This window comes from Centruroides sculpturatus, unplaced genomic scaffold, assembly GCF_000671375.1.
Source record: "Centruroides sculpturatus isolate CEXI.00-Female unplaced genomic scaffold, Cexi_2.0 scaffold429, whole genome shotgun sequence".
NCBI lineage: Eukaryota > Metazoa > Arthropoda > Arachnida > Scorpiones > Buthidae > Centruroides > Centruroides sculpturatus.
Genome location: NW_019384784.1, coordinates 343,989 through 351,959, shown reverse-complemented (window position 1 = coordinate 351,959; position 7,971 = coordinate 343,989). Strand labels below are relative to the sequence as shown.

At 29.8% G+C, this 7,971-nt stretch overlaps 1 long non-coding RNA gene across 1 annotated transcript; it reads right to left on the bottom strand.

The window, feature by feature from the left end:
• Positions 1-614: 614 nt before the first annotated feature.
• LOC111629234 lies at positions 615-1,123 on the bottom strand. The gene is made up of 3 exons (XR_002757301.1): positions 991-1,123; positions 841-907; positions 615-748 (listed from the first exon to the last, which is right to left on the bottom strand). It is a non-coding gene; the product is annotated as an uncharacterized LOC111629234 (long non-coding RNA).
• Between the last annotated feature and the right edge of the window lie 6,848 nt (positions 1,124-7,971).

Below are 7,971 nucleotides of genomic sequence, written 5' to 3'. Positions count from 1 at the left end.
AAATCAAAAATTTTCTCATGAACGGAGTTTGATAGCAATAGTCGTGTCAATCATCTATCAGGAAAAGTATGATATACAGGAGCAAAATACTATTAAAAGATAGAACATTGTGACGATATCACAATAAGTAACTGTTCATTTTTAACGTTTTTAACATTTTAGATAATACCTTAAAAATGAAGTAAACGTTATTTATATTTATTGTTAAATTGTATCCCAAATATAAGATGAATGTATTTTCTGTAAAATAGTGAAGATCCGGACGTCAAAAATCTGGATTCGATCTCGAAAAATGAATAATACTTTCAATGCTGATTTCGTTGAAATTATTTGGACTTGGGTTGATGTAAAATTCTAACGTTCATTCAGATTTCGTAGTCCTAATTTAATTTTGAAATTAAATAGTATATTTTTATTGTTTAAACATAGTGAACTTGTAAATTATATTTTCAATATGTGTATTCCTACATTCATTGTGAAATAACTGGCTTAAAATTAAAACATCTAAACTTGATTTTCAGTGTTAATATAAATATAATAAGTTTAAACTTATTATATTTGTCAACTGGACATATACTATTAATATGACTGTTAAACTGGTATTAAGTATTAACACAAAATTGAGTAAAAGTTCTTAAAGAAAACAGAATTTATTTATAGAGCCTCCTGTACACATACTTTTGTTTACAACTGTGTTTCGGGCTATCACGCCCCTCTTCAGCAGGGTTACAATGGCTATCATCTTTGACTACAAATGTTAAATACATTATCAGTAAATTAAAAAAAAAGACAACTAAAAAAACTAAAATTACTAAAATTAATACAATGTAATAGGCTTACGAAATACAAGAATCCAACTCCCGACAATAATAGGCTTTTTCGTGGATTTTTAAATTGATTCATAATCCTATAATAAAAATTAAAATTACATTGAAAATTAAAAACATACAAAAAATTTTTTAAGATACGGTTTCTAGGGAGATATTTTACCTTACAAATGTTTAGCTTGAACTTACAATACTTCTTCTTCTTCTTTCCTTCTGTGATATGAAGATTCTGGCTGGTCACCTTTTCTCCGATGAACTTACAATACTTTCGCGTGTTGAGTAGGCTATCATTTTTACCTGCAGTCGTTATCGAGGATGGCTGCCCATGATTGGTTCTACCTAAGATATTGTTTATTCTATTTTTCTTTCTTTTAATATTTATATGCTCATATAATTGTCTCTTATAATTTTTTGGTTCTCTTTTCTTTATTTTAATAGTATCTAATTTTATTTCGCAACCATTTTTATTAACATGTTCAGCTACTACTGAATTTGCATAATTTCCTCTTATTGCACGTATATGTTCTTTTATTCTTGTTTCTAATTTACGTTTGGTTTCTCCGATATATGTTTTACTAGGGCAATTAAAAGAATAAACTACTTCCTTTTCATTCAATTAATCTATATTTTTGTCTGATTTAATTTTCAGTGTTTTTGAATTTTACAGTAGATCTACTTAAAATGCTAATTTACACATATATTTGAAAATCCGAATGTAATCGGCTCCAATTAGTCCGGATTTTAGACCCTTCACTATAATAGATATGTGATGTAAATAGGCCTTTATACAAATTTTTAATTGAGACGGAGCGTTAGCGAAGCCTTTTCTATATGGCTTACAGAATTGTGTTCGTTCTCAAAATTTGGTCGACCGATTTTGATTAAACTTTGCCAATTTCTATTACGATGGAGAATCGAAAAATGCAATGAAAATCCATTAAAACGTAAAAATTCATAGTCCATGATTTCGTTTTTGTTATATAGAAGTATTAAAGTGACAATGCCAGCGCTCTCTGATGCGACTGGGCTGAAACAGAATTTAGGCTTAGGGATTAAGAATAAAAACAGCATTGCGGAATATAGGCGCGAAAAACAGACAAAACACAAGTGCAAAGCAATCGATAACAATTGCTTTGTTTTTGGATCGCGTTCAAGGATTGGCGATCCACGTACTTTCCTCTCCTTGTCGACAAGTGCAAGGATCTTCTCTCTGTACCTGGCTAGTGTAGGGATCGTGTCTTCCACGCCTGCATGTACTGTATAAGAATCGCCTCTTCTGTTCAAAGATCGCTCCTTTCTTTCCGGCTCCGTCTCAATTCTATCGTGATATGACAAAGTCGCGCGATGTTCTAGTTATTTTATTTAACATTCTGCATATTTTTATCTAATTTTCATATATAATGAAAAAAGTTTTTATTAATTATTTTATTACAAATATTGAAATTTATGTATTATTCATTACATAAAGCAATTAATAACTAGAATGGTTTTTACATGAAATAATTTTACCGACAGTTTTTTAAAGTTCCCAGTTTAGTTATTCTCTTTAAAAGTATGTATTCTCTTCCTCGTATATCAAATATAATGTTTTTCTTCCTGTCACTTAATGCTTTTGTTGCTATGATGTAGTTAAATCCAAGCTATTCTTTAGTTCGCTTGATTGATTTTATCTTCTATCATCCATCTATAGCAGTGGTTCCCAACCTTTTTTCATTAGCGTACCCCGTGACATGTTATATCTCTAGATTGTACCCCTCATTTAAGAAATTTAGTGAGTAACCGTATTGTTAATTTTACATATTGTAACTTTAAATTAAAGAAAAAAAACCTAAAAGAAAAAATGTATAATAAAGTTGTGATTGTTGCAAGAAACATTTTTTATCTAATAATTTTTTAATACTATTAGTTTGTGATACATAATATATTATTTTTTCTGCCATAATAACTAACTTCTTTCTGTACCCCTAAACAACCTATCGTGTACCCCTAGGGGTACGCGTACCACAGGTTGGGAATCGCTGATCTATAGCAATGGTTCCGAACATTTGAATGATCACGGACCCTTTAATAAAAGACATATTTTAGCGTATCTTTATTTTCAGCTGTTAGCTTTTAGTCAGTAGTTAATAAACTACATTAATTAATAATAAGCATCTGAGGAATCTTATGTTATTATTATTTTATTTATTTATTTAAAACTTAATATAGCTTATTAAATATTATAAAATACTGTATTAATATTATCTAAAGTAAGAAAATAAAATAGTTTTTAGAATCCAAGTTCAAATCACACCAAGCAGACAAAAGTGAATATTCATAAATTTCTAGTTACCTTATAGAAATGCTGAGAAACATTTAAAAATGCATAAAGCTTTCAGCCTAATTTATAGACCACCTTCAGGTGAGATAATTTCGAACGTTCGAAACTGCACTCTAAAATAAATTAGATTAATTAAATAAATATTAATTAAAAAAAGTAAAATTAGATAAACATCTCATTTATTCATTACTCCTTCTGAAGATCGTTCGTGTAGAAAGTATGAGTTTATACTTGCACACTCAAAATAATTGAAAACTGATATAATTAATAATTAATAATTGATTTTTATCACGTATTTTTAAAATTAAATTTGGCAATTTTACTTTTAAAGATTTTTCACCACTATCCGAGATCTTACAACGTTTTGTATTAAGTAATTTGTTTTCTTTTTATAGCTAAACTGAATTTTATTGGGCTGCAATTTGAAAAAAATTTTAGCCCAATAAATTTCTACTGTTTTCTATCCGTCGATCCGTTCGTTGTCTGTCTTTCCTTATTCTCGAGACAATAGTTCGATAGATTAAAGACGAGACAAGAGATGGGAATAATAGGGGCAGGAAGCTCCGATTAACTATATATGAACTTTCAATGCAAACCGAAAATCACTTTATTTCAATTCAAAACTTTTCCCTAGAGCTGTTAATAGATGATCGGTACGACTTTATTGCTAACGGAAATGTATGATGTACAGTACAGTACAGGGACAAGACAGTACAGTAGTAATTTGAGGTTTAGAGTATATTTTAAATTAAATAAATTTAAAATATTACTAAAAATTTCAGCCCGGCATTTTGACGATGTCATAAGTAATTGCTCGTTATTCCTAATATTCGTTCAAATATAGGTTCCTGTGCTCATGCCCTTAGATTTATAAACTAGGATTCTACTGCTCTACAATCTGATTTAATAATATAAATAAGCTTATTGCCCGAATGGAATTATATAACCACAGGATTAATATTAGTAAAACAGTTGCCATATGTTTTTCTTTTTACAAACATAACCTCCTTTCTTCATAGATAGTTACCGTATTAACTTCGTCCATACGATTAATGATTTGATCATTGTGTCTGACGAAAAGTTATCCTTTAAAAAATTATCTACAGATAGAGGTAATCTGGTGCGTCATTGTCATTATTCACTACTCGTTCTAATTTCAGAGCATTTTTTTTCAAATTTCAATCTATTGTAGGTTGTTGTTTTCCAATGTTGTCTATAGCTACCCATCTTTATAAAATTATATCTCAATTAAGGTTTACCTAATTTTTAATAAACTCGCCAATTTACTAATTATGGATTCTTGTGAGGTAGCAGAACAAAACTGGCCATTCCGATTTTAACCGTCGTATTGTTTACTTTGAAAGAGTTTTATTTTTTTTAATAGTTTAATAGTTTTTTAAATACGAAAATTTTTGCTCTGAAATGCCCAAATAGACTAATCAGGAATTCCTTATGTTGCGCTCTTCTCTTTTCGTTTTAATTTGTCCAGATTGTCTTTTCTATGCTCTATTAATGCTCGATTTAGAGGAAATTTTATTTCGTGAGTTTACTTATTTTATAAAACATTTAAAAATATAATTTATAACGAATCTTAATGCATTGTCTACCTTTCTGTTTTGTTTTTGTTTTATTCGCGTTATTTAAAGTTGAGATTTTTAAACAATATTGTTCCTAATTTTTGTTATCTTTTCACTTTCCTTAGTTAAAAATCTATATACTATAATACACTTTTATTTTTCTACTATTTGTAGACGTGTGTCTTTTATTATTCTTTCTTTAAAGTTAGACTAAATTAAATTCGAGTAAAAACACGTTCTTCAATAATTAAAATTTTTCTCGTTCATTCATTTTGTTATTGCATACAAATGTATCCTTTCAAACAGATAAGATTTATTACTTTGAAAACTCTCTTCATTTTCCTTATTTAGTCAAAAAAGTTTCTTAGAAACTTTTGTAATTGATTTTACAATTAATTATAGCGATTGTAAGTAATTAACTTTAAAAAATGAATCAGATTCTAAAATATCTAATCAGATTCTAAAATATCTAATAATCATTTTTTCCCTTCATTTATTCTTTTAAAAAGTTTCTCATCTTTTGCTCATTAAGAATATAAAATAAATTTAAAATTTGTGGATAAGTAAAATTGTGTTTACTTCACCTTAATGATGAATCAAATTTATACAGAACAATTTAATAAATCAGTATTAAAAAATCAGATTTTACTTGAAAATTAATTACACTGAAATCTTCTAAATTTACTTTTATATCACAGAAATAATAAAAGATGAACATCGTATGTTAAATTTTTTTACGTTTATCTTTATTTAAAGATTTAAGCCGCAATCTTTGTCACAGCTGTTTCAGTGCTGAGAAAGTCATAGAACTTTCTCAGCACTGAAACAGGAGTATGAAATGACCACAAATGAAGGCCGTTGACCTTTAGTTATACTTCAAACTAAAATTGAAATCATAATACAAGTTTTAAAAATTTTGTTAAATTATAAGACATTTCGTAATTTTTCAATTAACAATACGTCTAAAAATAAAATTTTGTATCACACTGTCTGTTGTGATATTTTATTTTAAAATATTTTTATATCATTAATTATTATAAAAAGGTAAAAGACTTATTTTTTGGGGTAGGGTAAGTTTTTAAAAAACTTGTAAATGAAAATAATGAGTAAAATTTGACTCCATTTGAGGTATAACACCAGTTCCTTCTCTATCTTTCCCCTCGATTTTTAACTAGAAAAATATAATAGCTTCGAAGTCCCATATAGGGGAGACCGGGGCAACTTCGGCATGCGGGGCAAGTTTGTCAAGCGCTTTTTTTTAAAAACAAATTAAAAGGAGACTTTGGTTATAGGTTAGGCAGTTGAGTTTTATTGGTGGCTTGTTGAGTGTAGTGTTTTTATTGTTCTCCAACAAGCGTAGTTGAATTATCAAGCAAATTTTCATTTTCGTTCAATTCCATATAATATTTTTTTTCCATTTATATTGAATTGGCAGGTTTTGTTATAATTCCATGATAACGAAAGTTACTTTTCCTGTTAGAAGGATGTAACTTCAACTTATTCACGTGGCCAGATCGTGGCTTGGCATTCTGTTCTCAGGGTTGTACTTAATGTTTCGAAATCATGACTAGCGGGGTAAGATCGGCAACATAAAGCCACATTAGAAGCAAAGGATAAAAATCAAACAGATGATAAATGAAAACATGTTTGCATTTGTTATTCATGTATATATGTCTTTGAACTTGCATTTCGTTGTAATAATATTAAATGGGTGTTGGATTTGTATTTCTTTGTTTTAATAGTGAATTCCAACTTATACATTGTTAATAACATAATTTTATATACGTGCCTATCTTGCCCCATTACTGTTGCCCCTATACCAGGGGCAACTTTAATAAAAATAATTAAAATAATTACAACTTTACAAAAAGAGAGAAGTTGCCGATCTTGCCCCTATACCCGGGGCAACTTCGTCAATTTCTCTCTTCTTGTAAAGTTGTAATTATTTTAATTATTTTAATTTCCAAACTGATTTTAACCAGTTCTATAGTAAGGTAACATTCCAATAGACAATGTGCAAAGCTTTTTTTTCAGTTTACAGCAGTATTTATTACACAAAATTTAAGTAAAGCTTAACATGCCGATCTTGCCCCGGTCTCCCCTATAGAAATAACCTTGTTAAGTTCTAAAATTTTTGGTACATTCAGATCCGAGATGTAAAGCAAAATAGATGCTCACAAACAATAAAACAAACACACAATTTGAGTTCAGGTGACTTACGATCATAGTTTGATATCCGAGACAGCCAACAAAATCCTTAAAATATCATCCGAACGTTGCCGTAAGCGAACAGCGCGATCAGGAAGGATCACGTACAGTACAGCACATAGATTTTTGTACTGGATGATGAGTGACTCGTTTTTCCTGATAAAATGTAGTTTATTTGAGAATCATTACAATACGTTCGGTTTTGTATAAAATTTAACGAAAGTTTCGGAGTTAGTTGGTTAGCCTTGTTAGTCTAACAGAGCGTCTTTCTTAGAAATTTCCACCACGAAAAGGGAAAACTAGACCCGATGATGTGACAATGAACTGCCAAATTTAAGCGGAGAGAAGCACACACAAAAGTAGAAACCGTTGAAAGGAGAAGGATATGACGGTTACTAAATTCGCAACACCAAAACGGGATTAATAGGGAGATTGTAAGGCAGTTGTAAGAACTCGCAAGGAGTGCGTCCCGTGTCCTTGAAACACAAGATTTTTAGAAATTCAGTAATTCAATCTTACATTCCGATTGGTTTGGAACTTTTTCTCATGACTCGATTTGTCTCTTACCTGCTTCCAAGCGAAATTAGAGACCTCCTTGAGCTTCAGAAAGAGTCGACGTCGAAATCAATTCGACACCGAATTTGATCCAAATCGGAGGTATTGGTTGATCTTAACATCGTCTTCGTCTTAAATCAAACTTCGTGTATAAGTTACCGCTAAAGCTCGAAAGTCGTTAATGTGTACAGTACATTACCTAGCTAATCTGCAGATTAACCGTTAAAGGGTGATCCGTTAAAGTTGCTAAAATTGTTCTATTTCTCAAATTACCTAGGTAATGTGCAGATTATCTAGGTAATCTGCAAATTACCTACTAGGCACTCGGTAAAGTGAAAATAAGATCTTTGCTGAAACAACAGCAACGTTTCTGTACGCTTAAATTAACATAATGTTCCTTATTTAATTTTCGATATCTAAAGAATCAAGTTAATACAATCAAACAATCGACAAATTAGTTGATAGAATCAATCATCAACCAATT